This window comes from Lissotriton vulgaris, chromosome 6, assembly GCF_964263255.1.
Source record: "Lissotriton vulgaris chromosome 6, aLisVul1.2, whole genome shotgun sequence".
NCBI classification, from domain to species: Eukaryota; Metazoa; Chordata; class Amphibia; order Caudata; family Salamandridae; genus Lissotriton; species Lissotriton vulgaris.
In genome coordinates this window covers 1,171,165,907-1,171,189,009 of record NC_141694.1, presented here as the reverse complement: position 1 = coordinate 1,171,189,009, position 23,103 = coordinate 1,171,165,907, and the positions used below count along the sequence as shown (strand labels likewise).

The 23,103-nt window shown below is 45.8% G+C and overlaps 1 protein-coding gene and 1 pseudogene across 2 annotated transcripts in view; one reads left to right on the top strand and one right to left on the bottom strand.

The window, feature by feature from the left end:
• Positions 1-3,570, bottom strand: part of LOC147708595 (uncharacterized) — a 75,851-nt gene extending 72,281 nt beyond the window's left edge. The window contains exon 1 of one of the 2 annotated variants that reach the window (XM_086927269.1): positions 3,460-3,570. The gene's annotated coding sequence lies outside the window, so the exon portion shown is untranslated. Of the gene's footprint in view, positions 1-3,038; positions 3,188-3,459 lie in introns of those variants that run through there. The other variant, XM_086927270.1, reaches the window with a different exon arrangement.
• The window catches only part of LOC147708594 (uncharacterized), a 46,307-nt pseudogene extending 23,438 nt beyond the window's left edge, over positions 1-22,869 (top strand).
• The last annotated feature ends 234 nt before the right edge of the window (positions 22,870-23,103 follow it).

Genomic DNA, 23,103 nt, shown 5'->3' with positions numbered 1-23,103 from the left:
ATAGAGTAGGATACCATAAAAAGTGGTGGTAGGGGAGAGATCAAGTGCAAAGTGTAAGCTCTCACAGGTCAGCAAGGAATTAGAAGTGACCCGACACTTAAAGGTGTCCCTATATATAATAGCTAAGCCCCCGCCTCTCCCCGATTGGCGGTCGAGGTGCTTAAGGGTGTAGCCTGGAGGAGTGGCCCATATCAAGGACGGGTCGTTATCAATCTGAAGCCAAGTTTCCGTTAAAAATAGGGCATCAGGATTAAGCTCATAAATCAACAGATGCAACTCTGTGGAGTGTTTAGGTAGCGACCGGCAATTAAGGAGAAATAATCTCCAAAACTCTGAGGAGGACTGGGTTGCACACTTTTCCACTCTTTATATGTCTATAGATGAGGTTCAAGATATAGGTTTAAACTCGCCAGATGAGTCAGGAGACGAGGCCCATAAATTGATGGTAACTTTACCCGAGGTCTTAACAAGTTTGGAAGCCACAAAGGGCAGTAAGGCGGCTGGTCCAGATGGGATCCCGGCAGATTCTGGGGCCCGATGCTTGTACAACTTTTTAATGCAGCGCTAGTAAAGGGACTGAGTCCATCTTGGTTTACATCAATCATTGTACCTATTTACAAGAAGGGAGATAGACAAAATTGGGCCTGTTATAGGCCAATATCCCTTCTTGACTCATCAATAAAGATACTCGGTAGAGTCATTTTAGCCAAATTGCAAAACTGGGCAGAGGAGTTTGGGGTAATAAGCGACCTACAATTCAATTTTTAAGGGAGTTATATTCAGGAGCCACTGCTATTGTACGTTATGGAAAAGGGGGGAATGCAGTAGGCCTTTTGGGAAAGGGTGCTGTGTACGCCAGGGGTGCGTCTTGGCCCCCTTTCTATTCCTTATTTATATAAATGGCCTTGAAAGTTGTCTGTTACAAGAGTGTGGGGATATGCCTAAGATTGGAAAAGATTTATCCCTGCACTGTTGTCTGCAGACGACGCTGTCTTAATGGCTCGTACCCCCATGGCCCTGCAAAAACTGATAACATCTTTTAACCAGTTTATGCTCAGCTTGGACTTAAAAATAAATTGTAGTAAGACTTTCGCAATGAATTGTGGCACACGCATCAAAAAGCAAATGAAAACGATGTATATAAATAACGCCCCTTTAGAAAGAACACCCACCTTCCCGTTTCTTGGAATTTTGTTTCACGAGACCGGTACTTGGTCAAATGCGGTGAAGGCAAGAACGCTCCTGTTCTCTAAGACAATAATGGCACTAAAAAGTTTCATAAGAAAACTGGGGGAAAAAAACGATTAGGGAAATTTTAACTATTTATAATGCAACGTGTGTATCGGTGGCATTGTATGGAGCAGGGCTCCTGGGCTACTCCAATATAAAACCACTCCAAACGGTTGAAAATAAATTTTTACGGAATATCCTGTCAATACCAGAAAGTACAGCGACTTTTATTTGCCATGCTGAGCTGGGGTTGCCGTACATTACAGACATTATTAGAATACAGCCCATTCTTTTGTGGCACAGGGTCTGGACTGTAAATGAATGTGTATTAAATCGCGCCATATTACAGGATGTGCTAAATGGACTTGAATGGTTAAATTACATCAGAACATTCCTGATAGAAATTGACCGCTCACAATATTACGAAGATCCATCTACTATGGCACACATTTCCAGAAAAACATTGAAAAAACTATGTATGGAGTATCTGAGAGAAAAAAGACTGCTTGAAGAAACTAGGAAAAAGACTGTCTCTTCACATCAGTTAATTCTAACCAGAGACAAATTACAGCCATACCTAACCCTACATATGCCTAATTATGATAGATTCCTCTTAACACGTTTCAGATTTAATATGGTTTTTAGATTATTCACTTTCCCTGAAATGAATTCTTGGTCTAATGAATTGCCTGTATGCCCTTGTGATGAATTATCTGTACAATCTAATATACACGTCTTTTTTTTTGTAAATTTTATACCCTGCCCCGTAGGAAACTTATTGTACCTATCCTAAAAGAGATGAACCTGTATAGATGTCGCCCAGCGTTTTTAGAATTGCAAAAAATGGACAATGTTTTTACTGTTGCTTCATTATCTGAGTTTTTTAAACAAGTTTTTAAATATCGGAAATCAATTTTAGATGAAATGTAATATTGTATATATTATGGATTACATGAACTACGATAACTTCTCCTTTTACAAACATCTGCACTATTCAACACTGTAAATGTATTTCTTTTATCTGTTGCTTTTATGGTTATTGATTTTTTAACCGAATAAAGTACTTATTGAACTTTGAACTCCTGATAGGCAAGGAAAAGAGATTACCGGTTTAAAGTGTGTATGTTCATGGGCCCAGGTGAGTATGGCGTTTTAGAAATATCCTAAACTGGTAATCTCGCGCCAACACTACTGTGATAGAGGGAGGAGGGACCCATTATAAAGGATTTTAAAAAAACAGTTTACAGTGTGTGTGCACTTTACCACAATAATCAATTAACTTTGAGCTCACAAAGGAATTTTTTGTTACAGATAGTGTCGTTATCGCTAAACTCCAGGTACACGTCACATGTAGAAAACAAACTTTGTGAACCTTAAAAATACCCCCAATCTCACCTAAACAGAAAAAAAATCTGGCTAAAAGATCTGAACGGCATAACGATCCTGCTGCTGGTTTTTACGACACCCTCCTTTTATCTCGCCTAAATCATCCGAACATGTTTTGGCAACCTGCTAATACCGATACTAAGATCTACAATCAAACATGACACCCCCCCCCCCCCCCCCCAACCCTCGAGCACATTATATTTTAGCCTCGTCTCATTCTCCCTAAAATCCAGGTCTTTTAGCCACATATGAACCTTATTTCATATTATTTGCGTGATTTACTTGAATCACTCACTCACGCAGACAAGTGGGTTAAAAGGGAATCACAGAAAGCGATCTTCCTGAACGGGCATATATGTATTACGCATATTAGAATAGGTATTAGTTGTGTTGCTCAGAAAACACACTAAATGCGTACTCACTTTATTAGAACTCAGGAACGATATTTTAATTAAGAAATGTATTTCGCTATTTTCCGCCCGAAACTTCAGTCCGCCTCCGCCGTAAGTGCAGCAGCAGCCAAGGGACGGGCGAAGCACGCAGAGCAAGCTCCTTATCAACTGATTTGCAAGGTGTTGGAACCCAGGAGGAGCAGCATACATAAAAACACCCCTCGGTTGCACAATACACGGAGCCCATCTTGAAAGCCGAGAGTTTCCATTACAGTACTAAGGAAATTCCTGAAAACAACACTAAGCCTTTCGAATTGAAAGGGATTTCGTTTTGTCCTAAAGTATCATTTTCGCACCCAAAGAAGAGAGCATATTTAAAAAGTATCAGTAATGCGCTCAGCTCCTCAAAGGAGAAGTAACTGTATTATTTACTCGTGTTAAAAGAACTTACCGTTATTTAGGAAATGTAAAGATAGCGCTTTTGCAATTATTTTATGGGAAGTCCTATCACTGGACAGGGATGTAGCCACTCCCACCGAGAGACTGCTTATGTTTTTTGTCAGTTGGTCCTTCTTCCTTTTCCATTCTATTGGTGCAATACTTCCTAAAAGAGATGTGTCATGTATTATTAGTACGTGCAGGAGATTAGTGTCTCGGAATAGAAGCCTGTAGTAAAATTATGCGCTTTCCTACAAAGGCAAAGGTAGGAATTCAATTGTAAGTAAAGCTTAAGGACGGTCGGCGAGCCTATACGTCGGCCGTTGAGGACGCTCCTCAGTTTGTACTAGCGGCTGCTGACAGACATTGTTTTAAGTCCACATATAAGAATCTTTGTCGAAAGAGGGCGTTTCACTTTTGTGTCTCATCCTGAAAAACCCGGAAATCTGGGTGGTTTCGCTTTGTAGGTCCAGGTTTTGAGACAGTTTAGCTGTTTCACCAAGCATGTTTCTAAAAAATAAATACATACTATACATACACAGAGATGCTTTGGCTCAGTGGACTACTTCCATTGCATATACATCAACATTTTAGAAAAGGAAGGTGGGAGATTAAAAAAAATTATAATCCGGAGAATGGATTCCTTAGGGCCAAATAGCAAATTTCTGGTGCTTCCAGAATTGCTTTTAAGGAATCGCAATTTGCAATTCCTTAATTGCATTCCCAAATTTTGCAATGTGCTATTTTGCGGTGGCCTTTTGGGAAGATACATCCCAGAAGGCTTTTTCCAATTCGCAAACGGGCTGATTCTGAGAATCTGCCTATTTGCAAACGGGAAAAAGGCTTGATACATATGGACCCTAATCGCCCGTGCCTATCAAAAAATAAATGAATATGTCTTTGTTGGTGCTCATGTAAAGCACTTCTAGTTTTGCAATATAGAACTACAAAAAAACATCAAAAACAGTGAACTGCTGCAGAGTTAAGATTTTCTTTCCCATTCTGAGTGTGAAGGCGAAAATGGAGAGCCCAGTAATGATCCGTTTTGGCACCTGCTTTTAAGAACCCATCTTGGCAACTGATTTTAAGGACCCAGCCCACCTAAAGTCCTGCAATTATTCCAATACAACACACACAACTCCACTACAGACCACACACCCCATTCCCATTTACAATGCCAATAACTAACTCAAACAAATGCGGTGTTCCTTTTCGGCTGCACAGAGTCCCTCACCTGTCCACCGCTGCTGTTGCTGGCTGGGGTGTTGCCTTGCCACCGCGGATCTCCTTGCCGGTACCGCCAGCTTGCCTGCCCGCCCAGATCGCCCAGAACGCTGCCTTGTCATCGCCGGTCTCCTCCCCCCGCCGCAGCCTCTGACCACCTGTGCTGCCGCCGAGCGGGGGAGTTAGAGACCACAACCCCCAGAAGCCTCCGCGACCTGAACGGAAGTCGCGTCGAGGCTGAGCGCGCCAGGAGGCGCACAAAAAGGGGCATCACTTCCCGCGTCGCGGGACTCGCGCGGGCGGAGCCGGGCTGAGCCCGGGCAAAGGGCGTGCCCTGTGAGGTCCTCAGAGGTCAACAGTGGTCGGGCGGGCCACCCGTCTAACCCTCATTTGAAGGTAATCCCGTTGTCTCAATCCTCGGGAAACGCAATGTTACCAGTAATGCTACCAACATAGACACACAGACTACTGTAGTTCCTGCATCTTTCCAACTCTCCTTTGAGAGTCTAATAGACACTGCTTTTAATGAGATTGCAGAGACTGAGAGGAGGCTCTCTCTGGGTTCACTTAACATCAGTCAACCTACTATCACAGTCAGTCCCAAACATACCACACCCCTATTCCCTGAAGTAATTGTGGTGAAATGTTTCCCTGCGGTCAGCTCATCTGAATTATTACAAGAGGGAAATACCCCTGATATAGCTCCAGGTGTTGTTCCTGATACTGGTTCGCAATTAGCACCTCCACCAACAACTACCAACACTGAGAATACTGAGACTACTGGAGCAAAACGCAAAAGGGGTCCAGCTAAGACCACAATAAATAAGAGGAAGCAGCCCCCTAGGAGTAAAACCAGCCAACTCCACAGAGATTGTGGACTAGGGGGAAGAAACAACAAACAGGGCCCCCAATAGTTTGCTCTGACTCAGGGGATCACTGTGATACTGTTATAGCAAATGAGGGCATAAACTCCATCTCTACACAGACTGAATTCCCTAACGAAAGCAGCCTTCAATCCAAACCAAAGGGAAATCTTATAGAGACCATTGCTGATACAATTTTTAAACAACTAGAAGGTCAAATGATCAAACAATTTAATATTATTTTTAAGAGACTTGATAGACTGGAAACCCTCATGAAAAATGATGAAGCTAAGAGGAAGGGTATGGTTTGCCTAGACAAGATTAGAGGCGAACGCCTGTTAAAAGTCTTAGAGTCTATTAGTAGCGCCTTCTCTTGCAGAGATCCCACCAAAAACTGTAATCCAGCCACAGCTAAAGGGGCCAAAGGGGTATCAAATGCTAGTACCCTCTCTATACCTACATTACCACCAGTGGAAGTAAATACAAGGCAAAACCATTCTGCCTCAACTTCGTCATCTACTCCTTTACCACCTTCCAGTTTACCTAGCATCACAAACAATAACCAGAAGAGTAACCCCCCCAGAGGCATAGCCAAGCAGAAGGTACCTTCCAACCCTGCCCAGCACAGGGGACAACCGGAGGACAACAGGCCGATAAAACATCAAGGTCCTGCCCTACATCTTCCTCCTGAGGCTTGCCCCTATGTTTTGGTTCTGGCTGGCATACCACTGCTTAGGGAGGGTCAAGGAGAATCCTGGGTCCAGTTACATAATAAATGCATCGACTGGTTAACCAAACATAAGGGGGTTGGCTATGACATATCGAATGAAATTCTTTCTACACGCCGGGTGACCTGGGTCGGACCTCTGTTTAAAAATATCAACGGGGACTGTATCACAATCAACTTTAAGAACCCGGACACAGTAACATTTTTATTAAATAGGAATTTCACTCAGCACGGCCCAACTACTGTGGTGACCCCCTTACCGCTGAGTTACTTTTACAGACCCCCACACAGAATGCTGCAACCACCCCCCTTGTTTCCGCTACATAACAGATTTTCGGCACCTTGTGACCAGGGCACTTTGGACTGACTGCCAGCCACCCAGGAAGATCCAGTTGCAGCGGTCCCTGACGTTGAATTTGTACAGAAAGTAGTGCCTGAGGTGTCTCTGACACCACCCAACTTTTACCCACCTTCCAACTTACAATGTAATCCATTGGCTAATCCAATAGCAACTGTCCAGGTGTCTATCCAGGATGTTCGTCCACGGCCTGACGAGAACTTGTCAATTATAAGCTGGAACATTGCTGGGCTGAAGGCAAAAGTGGAAATTAAAGCCTGGAAGGATTGGGTAAACTGCCATGATGTTTTAATGTTCCAGGAAACTTGGTGTACAACTCATCTGTTATTTGAAGGGTATAGTTGTCATAATAGGATTGTATTGGCCCCTCCCTTGGGCCGTCCTAGTGGGGGTTTATCGATTTGGGTAAAGATAACTGCAGAGGTAAAAACCGAAGCAATACAAATTAATAACCCAAGTTTTATGGCACTGATATATACAAGAACGGTAAAACTATGTCTGATTAATTTCTACAATAATGATTTTATATCCCATCCAAATCGTAATTTTTTAAACCTGTTTTATTTTATTGATGAAATAGTGGAAGGACGGAAATACGGGAAGTTCGATGGTATTTGTTTAGGAGGAGATTTCAATGCACACATTCATTCAAGAAATCCCCCTTGTAGGAGAGGACTAGAACTATCTGATCTCCTTGCACCTAGAGAACTCGTAAACTCTATGGAGTTTGCCGGTACTGGTACAAGCATTGCCCCGGTCCCCACTTTCATCGGCCATGGGAGTGCAACAACAATCGACTATATATTTGTTTCACCCTCCCTTGCTGATGTTTTTTTAAAAGCTGAGGTAGTGTGTAATGTATACAGTGATCACTATCCAATTGTGATTTATCTGAAATCATCAGGGGGTAAAATATCACATAGTGAAATCGGGGCAACAAACCTGGAAGCGTCGACGGATAGATTAAGGGTTGTTTGGAGGGGAGTGGATAACAGGGGAGTTTTGGCAAGTGTGATTAAGAAACACCCTGCATTGATCGCGAACTGTCTTGCCATTGATAGCTGCCGGGGCAACATGATTAAATCATTTAGTGAACTTTGCTCCGCAATAAAAAGCGACATCTCCAAACCAGCATCTAGGAAAATTGAGGAAGCCCCAAGATGGTTTGATGCCTCTTGCTCAAAAGCAAACCGGGATTTAAGGGCTGCACTCATGTCCAAACCGCGGGATACTTCCCGGGTAAGGCTCCTGAGAGCAAGGTATAAAACCACCTTACGCATTAGATCCAATGAATTAGTCAAAGATCACTGGGAATCCCTTGTACGTATGGCTGCCCTAAAAGGTACCCCAGGGTTTTGGAGGGAGGTAAAGAACCTAAGATCTCTTGGTTCAAATATAACACCAATTAACTGTAACATCATTGGGCCTGTGTGGGTTGACCATTTCTCAAAGATCTATGCTGTATCTGGCAACCACTCAGTAACCCTTCCCCCTCCAACTCCACTGAACATCTCATTGCTTGAGGTAGAGGACGCCATCGTAGAAAGTGCTGGTAATAAAGCCCCTTGTCCCGATGGCCTTTCAATTGACCAACTAAAATGTGAAATCAACTTTTGGGCCCCACTGCTGTGTAATGTTTTTAACAACCTAACATATGAATCTATCCCTGAAACATGGTCCAGCAGTACTATTGTACCCATTTTTAAAAAAGGCGACAGGCTGGATCCTGGGTGCTACCGCCCAATATCATTAATTGATAACACCCTGAAAGTCTTGGGCAGGGTAATTTTTAAAAGAATTAGAACTTGGGCGGAGGAAAGTAACATTCTACACCCGAGCCAGCTAGGTTTCCGTAGTAGTGTGGGCACGGTAGAACAATGTCCGAACCTGAATTTAATAATAGCTAAATATAATATCGCAAAAAAATCCCCCTTATACTTTGGTTTCATGGATTTAAGTTCTGCCTTTGATTTTGTAAATCGCTCCCGTTTATGGTCCGTCCTACTTAATTATGGTTTAGATGACTATTTGGTTTACTTTTTATCCTACCTTCATAGCGACCTAAGAGCCTGTGTGCGTATTAACCACACTGGTGAAGTTTCTAGTGACATTTTAATTGGCAGGAGGGTCAGACAGGGCTGTGTCCTGGCCCCTCTGCTTTTTATTTTATACATTAATGAGCCGAGTAGTTCCCTGAGTATCCTAACAAAAGATGTACCGTATGTAAACGGCACCCCTATACCCACCCTCCTTTACGCAGATGATGCGGTCCTAATAAGTCGCACCCCAAAGGCACTGCGTATTTTAATTTCTGGTTTTGTTAGTTTTATGGCCGACTTAGGTTTAACCACTAATTTCAAAAAATCCCTTATTATGACTTGTGGTCCAAAAGAGTATAAAATTACTGAGATTATGTCAGGGGAAAATGTTTTAAAAAGTACCTGCACCTTCCCATATTTGGGGCTGCTGTTTTCTAACACTGGATCTTGGCAACCACATGTTTCCTATGCGAGGAACAAATTAGGTAAAGCGATCAATTCAATAATTTCTCTGCGCCAACCTAATCATGCAGACGTGATCATGCCATTAGTAAAGATCGATCAAACCCAATGCATCCCTACAGGTACCTACGGTGCAGAGGTATGGGGACATACAAACTGTCTCCATATCCAGACAGAAGAAAATAGATTCTGTCGGAAGGTGTTGGGTGGAGTCATTTGTTCCTCAAACTATATATGCCATAGTGAATTAAATATACCCTATATAGAGGATTTTGTTAGATCAAGGCCGCCCCTTTTCTGGTTAAAGATATGGATGAACCCTGCAGCCACATTGACACGCGACATAATCTCAGACTGTTTAAAATGTGACAGGGCACATTGTATACCATGGTTGAAAGCCGTAAATGAATGTTTAATAAGTGTAGGGCAAGGACACTTGTTTACATTTCCTAATCTTATAGATCGTTCACATAAGACTCTGATTCAAAGGGCTCTGTATAACCTCTATAGAGAGGAGCGGGAAAGGAAAAATTTCTCAAAGTGTACAGTTATAAAGTACATGGGCCATTTTGAGCCCCCTGCCAGTTACCCTGCCCCGCCCCAGAAATATCTACGTTTACATCTCGGTAGATGGAACAGGAGTTTACTGTTCCGCTTTCGGGACGGGAGCATTGTAAATTTACAAAATTTCCCTCTGGGCTACAATAAACATTTGGAAACCTTAGGTTGTCCGTGTAACCTGAATATGAAACAGAGTCTTATGCATTTCTTGTTCTTTTGTGACTTTTATAAATCGTTTACAGTCCATTATTTAATGCCTTACTGTCAGAAACATGACCTGTCAGATTTTAAGATAGCATTGAGGAATTTATTAATGTTAGGATCAGATGAAATAATATTTAGAGTGAGTTGCTTTCTCAAAGCCCCAGTCCGCTCACGAGCTACTTTGCACATTGACTGATAAAATTTGCACATTGCACTTTATATTTTTATCAATTTGCATATCTGTATCTTGTACATATATCTGTTCTGATTTTACTTTTGTTTTCTGACCAATACTTCATAGCTGTCGCTATTTTTAAAATGATTACAAAAATCTTTTAATCGTACTCACTGTTTTGTTCTCTTTCAATATGTACCTGCATTTTTGTAGAATTAGACAGACTATATATTTGGTTGTTTATTTATTCTTATTCTTGTATTGTATTCTTTGCCATTGTATCTTGTAATGCACTTTTATGGATGTTTTATTCCGAATAAAGATCTTTGACTGACTTGACTGACTAACTCAAACAAATGCGTGACCAATTGCATTTCCAATGCTTGTTTCTCCAAAGGTGGCAAGATGTGCACTGTACAAGGGAGGTTGCTGTGCCTCTATGGATAGAATTGCAAATTACCACCAACTTCAAGTTGGTGGTAATTAGCAATTTTTAAAAAAATAACACTTTTTTGATTTTTTAAAAGTGCCATATATGTGCCCAAAATGTGCATACATGCATATTACAGGGGTGCAACAGGGTTTCCTTAGGCACCCTTGCAACCTTGAAATTGCATTCTCAATTTGCGATTCTCTAATTGGTAATCGCAAATTGAGAATGTCTTCCCATTCATTCCTATGGGCCTCCTAGCCAGTGGCGTCACTAGGGGGGTGCGGGGGGTGCGGAAAGCACCGGGTGACACCAGCACATGGGGTGACACCAATCTGGTATGCTGTGTTGGCTGCTTGCCACACTTTGCAGCCTCGCGCCTCTGCCATTAAATGGGCCCTGCAGTCCTTTCAGAAGACTTCCTCACTCGCGCTCCGGTGGAGTTTTATGACCAGATCTTTATTTACTTAAGGGTGTATAATCTCGCCCAGTGTCTGCTAAATTTGATTGGTAATGGTTTATATTAGTAGCGGTTTAAGCTTAGTCATGATAAGCTTCCTGCCAGTGCCCGGACGTTCGCACACAGTCTAGTGTCTTCTTTGCGCAATACACAGTACTTTTCAGGGGCCCTGCGCCAAGCAGCATAGTTGAAGTCGCACTCTAGTCAGTGGTGACAGAGTAGCGATAGTGTCACTTATATCATTGAAATGTCACTCAATTACCCTGAAACTATGAGTATGTCACACATAAGCAACCTAAAACCTTGGCCATGCTTGGAGCTGAAAAAGCGTGTTCTGTTCAAATAAAAAAACATACGGCAACACACCTTTACTCAGCTGTGACAGAACTGAGTGAAAGACTCAACGAGGCCTCAGTAAACCACCACGGATTGGAGAGACACGCTAAACTCAAGTAGCTAGATAATGCCCTTGGACTGCAGAGAATATGAAGGCAGAACTCAAACATGCTGTTAAGGTAAAAGGTGCATAGTTCTTTCTTGTATATTCCTCAGTATGTCAGAATATAGGGCAGGTTTTGTGACACGAATCTTATGCAATGCTGAGAATATATTTCTATTCAGTTTTATTTTGTTTGCACATGTTCCCTACTAATCATCGTAATAAATATTATTAATTTGCTGTATATTTGCATGGGTGAAATAAACATACATAAAATGTAACCTGTGCTTTTACTGACTTCTTGGACCCTGTAGGGGAAATGTGCAGTTTCCCGCTGAGCATCAGATAGGACTGCTGTTGTCTGTTTTTTTTTTTTTTTAACATCATTTTTATTGCATCACCAATATAATTGTACAGACAGTATAACCAAATGTATAAGTTCTCCGAAAACAAGACATGGCATTGTCCTTTGCACTCCTGTCCGGGAGGTTCGCCCCGTCCTTGGGCGCAGCTCGACCTCCGTTCATTAGTAGTCCTTGTAATACCTTACATCGTCCGACACTAGTATTACCAAAGTAATGCTGGGTTGCTTTTTGTGATTTTCGCCCCTCCCCCGCCCCATAATTTCGATCCCCAACAGCCCGCCAATTCCAGCTTCCTTCCCCCCCCCCCGTGGTTGCGCTATGCTAAATCACTGCCGTAAGAACGTCTGTTGTGGTGTAGGAAGTACATACATTCGCTAAGGTGTGTCCCCCGGTAAGGTGACAGGGTTAGCTATATCCAGCTCCTCCTCGCCCTCCTGCTCCTTGTCAGCTGTGTCTCGGAGCGCCTGCACCATCATTTCCCACGCAGTCGCCCTCTCCAGAGCCTTCTCATCATTCGTTCTCCAGGCCATCTGGTATCTCAAGGTGCTCTCACATGCCGCCCACCGCAGGCATTCCCCAAACCATCTTTTATACGTGGGCCCCACTCTCGATTTCCAATTTTTCGTTATCTCCCGCTTAGCCAGGATGAGCCCCAAGTCTATAAATTTGCTGGTAGTCTTATTCCTAGGCGTGTGTGGAAACCAATGGAGGACCCCCACTGCTTTCGTGTACTGGATGTCCCTGTCTGTTGCACTGTTGAGGGCCCTCCCAATTTCCTGCCAGTAGTCACCCAGAGAGGGGCAATCCCACAACATGTGACCCAGGTCCGCCCCGACTGTATTGCACCTGGGGCAAGCAGCGTGTTCCACCCCAAAATATTGTCGTATTTTCCCCGGCGTGAGGTACGCCCTGTGAATGATGTAGAAATGGATTAACTGAAACCTGGCGTTTCTCGAGCTCTTCCGTGCGCGCCTCAGCAGCTGGCCCCAGGTCGTGTCAGGGATCTCCAATTGGAGGTCCAGCTCCCATTTGGCCTTCAGAACCGCCAGAGGCTGTAGGGCCTCCCTCAGCATCCTGGAGTAGAAGCAGGTGACGGCCTTAAAGGTCCCCGCTGCCATCATCGTGTATTGGCATGCCATAGAGGTGCCCGGTTCCTGCAATCCTTCCCCCCAGTGAGCCTGCATGGCGCCCGTGACCGCTGCGTGCAACAAGTAGTCGCCCCTCGGTAGGTCGAACCGCTCCTGCAATTCCTGAAACGGCAGCAGTACCCCATCCTCATACAAGTCGCCCAGCATGTGTATCCCCGCCTCCTCCCATCCCAGCAAGAGCAACCAGTCCCCTCCATGAGGAAGGGCCGTGACCATCCCCAACGGGATTTCAGGAGCATACATAAGACGGACCCCCGCTCGCTTATGTGCGCGGTTCCAGCAGAGTCGGAACGTCTGCTCCTCAACCGTCAGGTCTCTCACCAGGAGCCTCTGGTGCAGTGTGATGTACGCCAGCACGTGTCGTGGGGTACCTTCAACTCTCGCGTCCTCAGGGCCTCTATAGACTCTCGCGACCTCCTGAGTAAAAATCTGCAGCTGCGCAGCCAGATAATACCCTTCAAAATCAGGCACCGCCAACCCTCCTTCATCCTTGGGGCGTAGCAGAGTATCCAGCGCTATGCGCCTCCTGCCCGTACCCCATAAGAACGCTATGACCAGAGACCTCAGGCGCCGAAAAATAGAACTCGGGACCCACACCGGGAGCGTCCTAAAATAATACAACAACCTGGGCAGGGCCACCATCTTGAGCAGGGAGATCCTACCAGCCAGGGATAGCGGCAGTGTAGACCAAAAATCCATGCTCCCCCGCAGAGCGTTAATACAACGGGTGATGTTACCCTCCAGCAGATCTGCCGGGGTGTGATAGATATAGACTCCCAGATAATGCAGACAGCGCGGTTCCCATCGGAGTTCTTGCGCGGTGAGTGGGCACGGTTCTCCCGATCTCAGGGGGAATAAGCAGGACTTAGGCCAGTTGACCCTCAGGCCTGATAACCGGCTGAATCGCTCCAATAACCGCCTTGCCCCCTCTAGCTCGGGGCCCGCGTTAGCCAAAAACATCAGCAGATCATCTGCATACAAAGAAATGAAATGTGGCTTGCCCCTATACGATAATCCGGCATAGTGGCGGCCCAACCTGGCCTCCACAGCGAAGGGTTCCATCGCCAGGGCAAACAGGAGAGGAGATAGGGAGCACCCCTGTCTAGTGCCCCGCCGGACAGGGTATTGCCTCGAGATCAGAGCGCCCACCCGGACTCTTGCTACCGCGTCAGTGTACAGGACCTTGGTCCAGTTTATGTATCCATCCCCCAGCCCGAAGCGCCGCATCACCTCATACAAGTACCCCCATTCAAGACTGTCGAAGGCCTTCTCTATGTCAATAGAGAGAACAAATGGAGAGACGGCGCCTGGCCAGTCTTCCCCCATCAGTCTCGTAAGCCTGCGGATATTGTGGGCGGTGTTGCGCGTCGGGATAAAACCGCACTGGTCCTTATGAACAAGGCCAGTCATGTGCACCAGCAGTCTGTTGGCAAGAATTTTACTCAGGATCTTGTAGTCCATTGTCAGCATGGACAACGGACGGTAAGAGGATAAGGCCGCCCCCTCTCTGCCCGGTTTTAAGAGCGGGATCATGATGGCTTCACACATGGAGCCTGGGAGCCGACCTCTCGATTGTGCCTCATTATAGACTTCTCGCAGCCGGGGTGCAAGGTACTCCAGATATTTACTGTAAAACTCGATCGGGAGTCCGTCGAGACCCGGGGTCTTATTTCTAGCCATCTGTTTTACTGCGCACCCTATCTCCCCGAGCGTAATGGGCCGACCCAGCTCCTCCGCCTCCGAGTCTTCCACCCTCGGCAGTTGTAGGCCGTCCAAGAACTCGCACAGCTCATCCATCCCCCCTGTTTCACCACTCTCATAGAGACCCTCATAATACGCCCGAAACTTATTCAGTATCCCGGGTTGAGTATGGCAGGGTTCCTCCCCTGTCTCTTGGATCATCATGATCGGCATACCCCTCCTGACTGGGTTAGCGAGCCACGCCAGCATAGACCCCGCCTTATCGCCCTCTGCATGCGCCCTCGTCATGTACGCTTTATGATCAAAGCTGCGCAGCCGTTCCAGTTCCACTGCCAGCCCCTCCCTGGCCCCACAAAGCCCCTCCTGCAACTCAGGGTGATTCGGGCGTCCCTTCTCCAGATCCCTCAACCGCGTCTCAGCCTTATCCAAATCATCCAACAAAGTCTTGCGAGCCCCAGCCGCGTGTCCAATACAGTGCCCTCGCACCACCACCTTAAACGCATCCCACTCCACCGCCCTCGTGGAGGCCGAGCCACTGTTCTCCTCAAAATAACACTCCATGCAATCTCCAAGGGCCTCCCTGAACAACAAGTCATCCAGGGTGTCAGGTTGCAGGCGCCATGTTGGTACGCAGTTAACGGCCACCATCCAGTTCAGGGACAACAACAAAGGGTTGTGGTCCGACATCGTCCGGGCCAAATATTCCGCCCCTCCCACCGCAGAAAGTACACATGAGGAACACAGAAACGCGTCCAGCCTTACATGTAGATCATGCAATTGCGAGTGAAAAGAGTAGTCCCTAGTAGTGGGGTGTAACGCCCTCCATGCATCCGTGAGGGCCCAACTCTCCTGCCACTCCAGCCTGCGCTTGGCCACCCTATGCGCTGGGGACGCGCGCAGTGGGGGATGGGACCTATCCAAAACCACATCCTCAACCGAATTGAAATCCCCCCCCAGGAGCACCGGCCCGCCAAATAACCCGCCAGTTTACCCGAGAGTAGGGACAAAAATGCGGGCAAATCCACGTTGGGAGCGTACACACTGCAGAGAGACACTACCCTGCCCCTTAGCCTCCCCTCCACCGCCACATATCTGCCCTCAGGGTCCACCAATGTTTTAGTAACCTGGAAGGGAACCCCCGCTCTTATCCAAATCAGCGCCCCCCTTGCAAAGGCCGAGAACGTCGTGTTGAACAGCTGCCCCCTCCAACGCCTCTGTAGCGCTATCCCTTCTTGCTTATTAAGATGTGTTTCTTGCAGGAACGCTATGTGAACCCCCCTACGCTTGAGGTATGCCTGAACTTTATGCCTGCGTGTCATGGACTGCATACCCCGCACATTCCAGGACACACATTTCAATGCCCCGGTACTAGCCATTCCCCTTCGCACAACCAGACCGAACAATAAAGATCATTGACCTTACTCGCTGCGCGACCACGGACCAACCCACCCACCCTCTCCAAACAGGAAGCCAAACCCCCCCTCCAACAACAACACCCAGAGCAACCCCAACTGCTCTCAATTCCCACCCCCCCAGGACAGGCCCCCCGCAACTGGAAGTATCCCCATCCAAACCAACACTCCCAACCACCCCTCAAAGAAAGGCAGTAATATTCGCAGTCTCCACTGCGATGACCTTAAGGGCCAGTAGGGCGCGGTTCGATGCGAAAGGTTCGTGAAAGCAAATCATTCCCGCACACCCCACCCCACAATCCCCACATCATAGCGCCCCGAAACCTCAAGTAACAGTGTTCCGCAGCCATGGGCCCAGCGCCCCGGTGTCTAACCAGCGAGTCCGCTCCACTAGTCCAGATTAACACGCCTCAAGTATCTCCTCCGAAGTCTGCGGCGTCACGATGGGGCCACGGGCTCCACCAAATTCCGAAAGTCCCGTCTCTGAGCCCGTGCCCGGGCCCTCCGAGTCCGTGCCCTTCCCGGACTGGCTTCTGGTATTTTTGGATAAGTCCGCCACTGCCTGTAGGGCCGCCTGCCTCTCCGTCTCCGTCTGCGACACCGAAGGCCTGCCGGTCCTCCTACGGTTCTTCCTGATCCGTTGAGATTTCCTGATCGGTTGTGCCACCTTAGCCTCCTCCTCCCTGGCCTTGGCGCCATCTGTTCCCGCTTTATAAGTGTCCCACCAGGCCCAAGCGTCCGCCGAGGATGTGAAGAAGAGTGTCTGTTCATCTACCACCACTCTCAGCTTCGCCGGGAATAGCAGGGAGTACTGGATGCCCTCATCACGGAGCTCCCGCTTAAGAGACAGGAAATTGGCCCTGAGCCTCTGCGTCTCAAACGTATAGTCTGGGAACATAGTGACCCTGTTGTTGTCCACTTGAAAGGGTCCTGCCTCCCTCGCCCTCTATAATAACCAGTCTCTGTCCCTGTAATGGAGCAACTTGAACACCACTGGGCGAGGCGGGAGGCCCGGGGCCGGCGGACACGCCGGGACCCTATGTGCTCGCTCAAGGGAGAAGAAGGGGGACAATCCCTCTGGTGCCACCTCAGTTCGTAACCAGTTGTCGAGATAGCCCACCATATCGTCTCCTTCGATTTTTTCCGGCAGGCCTACAAGGCGTACGTTATTGCGCCTATTCCGGTTTTCCGCGTCCTCGGCCCTCCGTTCCAGCACCTTCAAACGATCCATCACATCCGCCACCTGCGCCTTCACCGCTGCATGGCTCGGGGCTAATTCCTGAACCGTGATTTCCACGGACTTCACCCTGTCCTTGAGCTTATCGTGGTCAGCTTTCAGGAGTCCCAAGCCTGTCGCCACCTGGGCTATGTCCTGCTGCAAGGCGTCCTTGGTGGTGGCGATGGCCTCCAGGATACGGTCCTGCATACGCTGCAGCGCCGACTGGTCTCGATCCGCTCCTTCCGTGGCTTCGGTGTCGGTCGCACCATCCCCCTTCCCTTTCGGCTTCCCCATCTGGGCTGGAAAGAGTGGTGGCCTCCAAAGCTGCTTCTGCTCCCGCTCCGCACGTCGCTGGGCCTCGCCCCTAGGAAGGTCCCCCCGTAACAGTAGTGGGAAAGGCCCGCCGCGTTCCACCATGAGTTACTCGCACTGGGTGACACCAACCCTAGTGACGCCGCTGCTCCTAGCCCATAGGAATGAATGGGAAGGTATTCCTTAATTTGCGAATCTCAATTTGCGATTCGCAAACCAGGAATATGTAGGATTCGCAACATTTTTAGCGAATCCTACATACATTGCATTTTGCAATTCTCTAATTGCGATTCTCTAAAAATCGCAATTTGAGAATCGCAAAACTCTTTTTTGATACATATGACCCTAGGTGATTTGCCCAAAAGCACAGGATGTTGAGCCGCCGCTGAGACTCAAACCTGCTTCCTTAGCTCCAAAGTTGGCAGCTCTAGCCATTGCGCCGTAAACTCTTGAAAAGAACTAAAGCATTTTCAATATTATAAATAAGAAAGCCATAGTTGTATTTGTGCATGTAGTATATTTATCTTATGAAGCTAACAACCTTTGACAAAGCCAATAGTCCTGGCTTGTTTAAGGTGTAATGTTACTTGTTGTATTATATATGTGGAGGCAATAACAGAAGCAGCAAAATACCAGTAGGGTGGCACATTATGCTGAGCACACATTTTTTGCATAAATATTCGAAGCCACGCCCTTAATTATATTGTCATGGAACTGTAATTATTGAATTATGTGTGTAAATATTTGGCGATCACCTCTTGCTATGCACTTTTATGGCCTGAATGACCGAAATAAAGTTTTAACAACAACAAAATATTGTCCACACCCCTTTGAGAACCCCCCCACACAGTTTTTTCATCCCGCTTAAAGCCCTGATTAGTTGTGGAATTGTGTGGTATGGTGTGCTGTTGAATTATAAGGATTTTTTTTTTTTTTTTTTTTTTTTATTTCAAAGGTTTTATATAGCGCTGCTGGACCCAAGAGTATCAGAGCGCTTTACAATGGGGTGAAGATAAACGAATGATTGTGCGTACAAAACACTAGAAATACAGAAAGCAAATATACATGAGGAAGCATATAAATAAAATGACAGTGCAATCATCAGAGTTAGCATAAGGTACCCCAGTATTTGTTGAGAAGTACTCTGAGTTCTTTTTTGAAGAGAGAGTAGGAGGGGTTACAGCGAATATCCTTGGGGAGAGAGTTCCAAATTGTGGGCGCGTTACCAGAGAATGCACGGGATTGGGTCTTTTGACATTTGATTCTAGGAGGGATGAGGACAAAGGAGTTAGTGCTTCTCAGGGATCTGGAACATCCTGCTTTGTGAAGTTTGGTAGAAAGGTAGGAAGGCGTGTTTTGGTGGAGAGCTTTGTGTGTGATGCAAGCGATCTTATAGATGGATCTTCCTTCTATTGGGAGCCAATTGAGGTTCTTGAGGACGGGGGAGATGTGATCAAATTTTTTACAGCCAGAGATGAGTCTTGCAGCAAAATTGAGGACAGATTTGATCGGGGCAAGATGGATTTTAGGGGTGCCGCCCAGAGTTGCGTTACCATAGTCGATCCTAGAAAGGACAAGCAATTGTACGACAAGCTTGAAATCGACTGCTGGAATAAATGGTTCAATTTTCTTGAGGTGGAGAAGGGTGAAAAGAGCATTTTTTACTGTATTTTTAATGTGTGAGATGAGATTAAGGTTCTGGTCAATACTGATGCCTAGGGATTTCACAGAATTAGAAGTGGAGAGTGAACAGTTAAGAGCTTTGATGTAATTGATCCAGAGTTGGATGGGAAGGGAATTATTTTTGGGGGAGAAAAGTATGGTTTCAGTTTTTTTCGGGTTCAGTTTTAGATGGTTCTGATGGAACCAGGTTTGAACTTTAGTCAAGGTGCTATTTAGGTGAAGTATGTCTTTGTGGGAATTGATCTTGTAGTATAGTTGGGTGTCGTCAGCGTAGAGGTGGTAGCTGATATTAGCTTGTTTGAGGATGAGAGTGAGAGGTTCCATAAACAGATTGAATAGCGTAGGGGAGAGGATGGATCCTTGGGGGACGCCGAGTGAGACGGGTTGGGGTTGAGAGAGGAAGTGGTTGAGCTTGATTTGTTGTGATCTATTATTAAGGAATGAGGTGAACCAATTGATAACATTACCTTCAAGGCCAAATCAAACTTTAAGAGTGTTGAGAAGGGTGGGGTGGTGCACAGTATCAAAAGCAGAAGAGAGGTCAAGGAGGATGAGTATAGAGGATTCCCCTTTGTCTAGTGAACGATGGATGTCGTCAGTAATGTTTATCATAGCAGTTTCTGTACTACATCTCTTTCTGAAGCCAGATTGGAAAATATCAAGGAGATTGTAGGTGCTGATGTGTTTTTCTAATTGTAATAGGACACATTTCTCAAGGGCTTTAGAGAGGAATAGAAGGTTTGAGATAGGGCGAAGGTTGTTGAGGTCATTGGGGTCGGTTGTGGCATTTTTTAGAATGGGTGTGATTTGACCAAGTTGGAGAGAGGCAGGGACGCAGCCAGTGGAAAGAGAGGAGTTGATGATTTTGGTCCATATAGGTGCGATGATAGAATTAAGTTCTTGTACCAGATGGGCGGGAAGAGGATCTTTGGAGTGGGAGGAAGGTTTGAGTTTGTTAATGATTCTAGTGATCGTAGATTCGGATACTGGACTAAAGTCGCTCCAAGAGGCATTGCTTTTAGTCGGGGGGTTTTGTTCCAGAACGGGATCAGGTTGGGAGGGAGCAGGGAGGGATTGGGAAGGATTGAGAGGAGGTAAGAGAGTGAACGAAGAAGAGTTAGAGGTGGTGGAGAGGGTGTGTTGGATGGGGGGAGGTTGGAGTGAAAGTGGGAGGGAAGAGAAGGATAGTTCGATCAAGTTGATTTTGTTGGTAAAGAAGCTTGCAATTTCTTCGCATCTATCGGTAGAGGCTAAAATTTTGGGAGGGCCAGTGGAAGTTTGTTTTTTGACAATGTTAAAGAGTTCTTTAGGGCGGTTTCTCGCCTGATCAAGCTGAGTCCGGAGAAAGGAGGCTTTTTCCTTGAAGATATCTTTTTTGTATTAGGTTCTAGCAGCTCTAACTAGAGCCAGATTCTCCGTGGTTAGATGGTTCCTCCAGACCCTTTCAGAGTGTCTAAGGGTCCGTCTTTGAGTATTTAGTTCAGTATTAAACCAAGCCTTAGGAGGAATTTTTTTTGTTGTTTGAATTTGATTGGAGCAAATTGATCGAGGGCTTCACGAATGGAGTTATTATAGTGGTTAGTTAGATCGGTGGTGCTGTCAGAGAGTGGGGGAAGAAGCAATTGGTTCTTAATTGTGGATTCCAGTTGTCCAGGGGGAATGAGGTGAAGGTTGCGTGTCGGTTTCTTTGGTAAAGTGATAATGGGGGTGAGGCGAGGAAAGGGTCTCTTCATGGTAAAAAGGATTAGGTAGTGGTCGGACCAGTCTACCGGAAGTATGTTAGATAGGGAGGCCAGATCATGGATGGTCATAATAGCATTGAGGGTGGCACCTTTGTTATGGGTAGGAGAATGGCAGAGTTGGGTCATATTGGTGACGTCCATGGTGTCATTAAAGTCCAAAAGCTCGTATTATGCAGTCTGCTCTTGCTGTTTATTAATAGCAGCCAATCAAAAAAGAAACCACGTTACCCATAACATCTGAGTGAAAAACTACATAGATGATCTCACAATAGAAACACCAATAGGACGTCGATTTAGCCTAATGATTATCCTGACTGAGAACATCAAATCCTCTTTTCTTGCTGCTCGCAGTCTAGATAAGTATATTTTTTCTATCATTACTGTGGAATTCCTTTTATTTTGTAATACACTTTATCTCGTTATTTATTTATTGTATTTTTATGGCTGTCCCTTTAGTGTGTGCCTGGTGCTAGCATGCAATAGTTGTTTGTCTTCATCACTCGCGCATTCTTTGGTGCGATGTCCATTATTGCTCTGTGTTCTGCTACCTGCATTCTGAGCTCATCACAGCCTGCCGTCTCCAACGCTGCTTGCTTCTTGTTCTTTTTTCTTGCGACCACACCCGACTCCCTCAGACGCTTGGGCAGCATCCCCTTGCACATTGCAACTGTCTCTGACACACCCCTTAACCAAACCACACCTCATAGTCTTCTTTCTGGGGTTTAAACCTTTAGTTGTCGTTTTTGTAGTCAAACAGACTTTTTTCTTGTTTAATTTATTTTTCTTTGGCCATTTCTATATTTTATTGATTGTGTCTGAGGAACAAGACTCCCATGGATTTAAAGGTAATTTTAAATCCTTTATTAAGGATTCTGCCCAACAAACTGTTGGTGTTTCCAAGTTAGATGCCTCAAAATTCTTAAAAGCATCCCTGTCTAAAATGCTTTCTTCTTCTAAAAAAGGTAAGAAACGTGCAGTCACCTCTGGTGTCACTCAAAAAGGTGTTTCTCTTATTACCGGTCCTCCCACCCGAGATGTTTATTTTTCGGGGCTCCCTTCCTCTCACTTACTTCTTACCCATCTAAAAGACACTGATGACGATGATGTCACCAATAAGATACATTTAGATGGATATTCAGATCCTACATCTTATGGGTTCCAGTAAAAAGGTGAACAAGTTCATCTTCTGACAGTGGTATTGCTCACTCAGTGTCTGATGATTTGCTTGATCATTTTGGTGAACCTATGTTCGACCCCTCCCTCATTCACAATCCCAACTCTACTGAGTGGTTTCCCCCAGAGCATGTGGCTGATTACGTTTCCTTTTACATTCGCCATGCTCTTGACAAGTTTTCTCGAAATAAATTAAAGGCTGAATGCCCACGTCCTTCCCTTTCTAATAATGTTACTTCCACTCCTGCTATTGACCCTAAAACGTTAATGGTTCTCACCTACTATGGCAAAGACCCTAAGAAGGGTGTTAACAGGGCCTTGTCCAATTGTCAAGATCGTGTTTTGGATTTGGTGGGTCCTCTCACCAGGATTTTGGATTTAGCTGAAGAAGCTAAAATGGAGGGCACTCAAGTGGATTCAGATACTTTATCCAAGTGGGCTCAAAGGGATATATACATTGTGGGTAACGCCAATATTTCACAGGAAAGGAGGAAAGGCCTTCTTCTGAAGATTGATCCTAAACTCAGCAGTCTGGCCACCAAAGAAGAAGGTCCTCTGACTAATGGCCTTTTATTTGGACATTCCTTCATAAAAAAACTAGGCAAATATGTTTCTACTTTTGCCACAATTGACAAAGCCCAACTTTCACCTAAAAAATGTTCTCTCCTCCAGTTTTCGCCAGGGTTGGCAAAGGCAGTAGCCGCTTTGCTGTCCGTTACAACATAAGAGGTCAATCCCTTCGACCATCAGTCCCAGGTTGATACCTACTCTGGGTGGATGTATGTTGTTACAACGCATACTTTTACAACGCATACCTTTACAACGCATTTTTTACACCGCAACATCCATTTCAACGCATTCCATTACAACGGATGCCATTACAACAAATTCTTTGAAACTACCTTTACAACGCATTCCACTACAACGCATACTACTTTTACAAAGCATTCCATTACAACG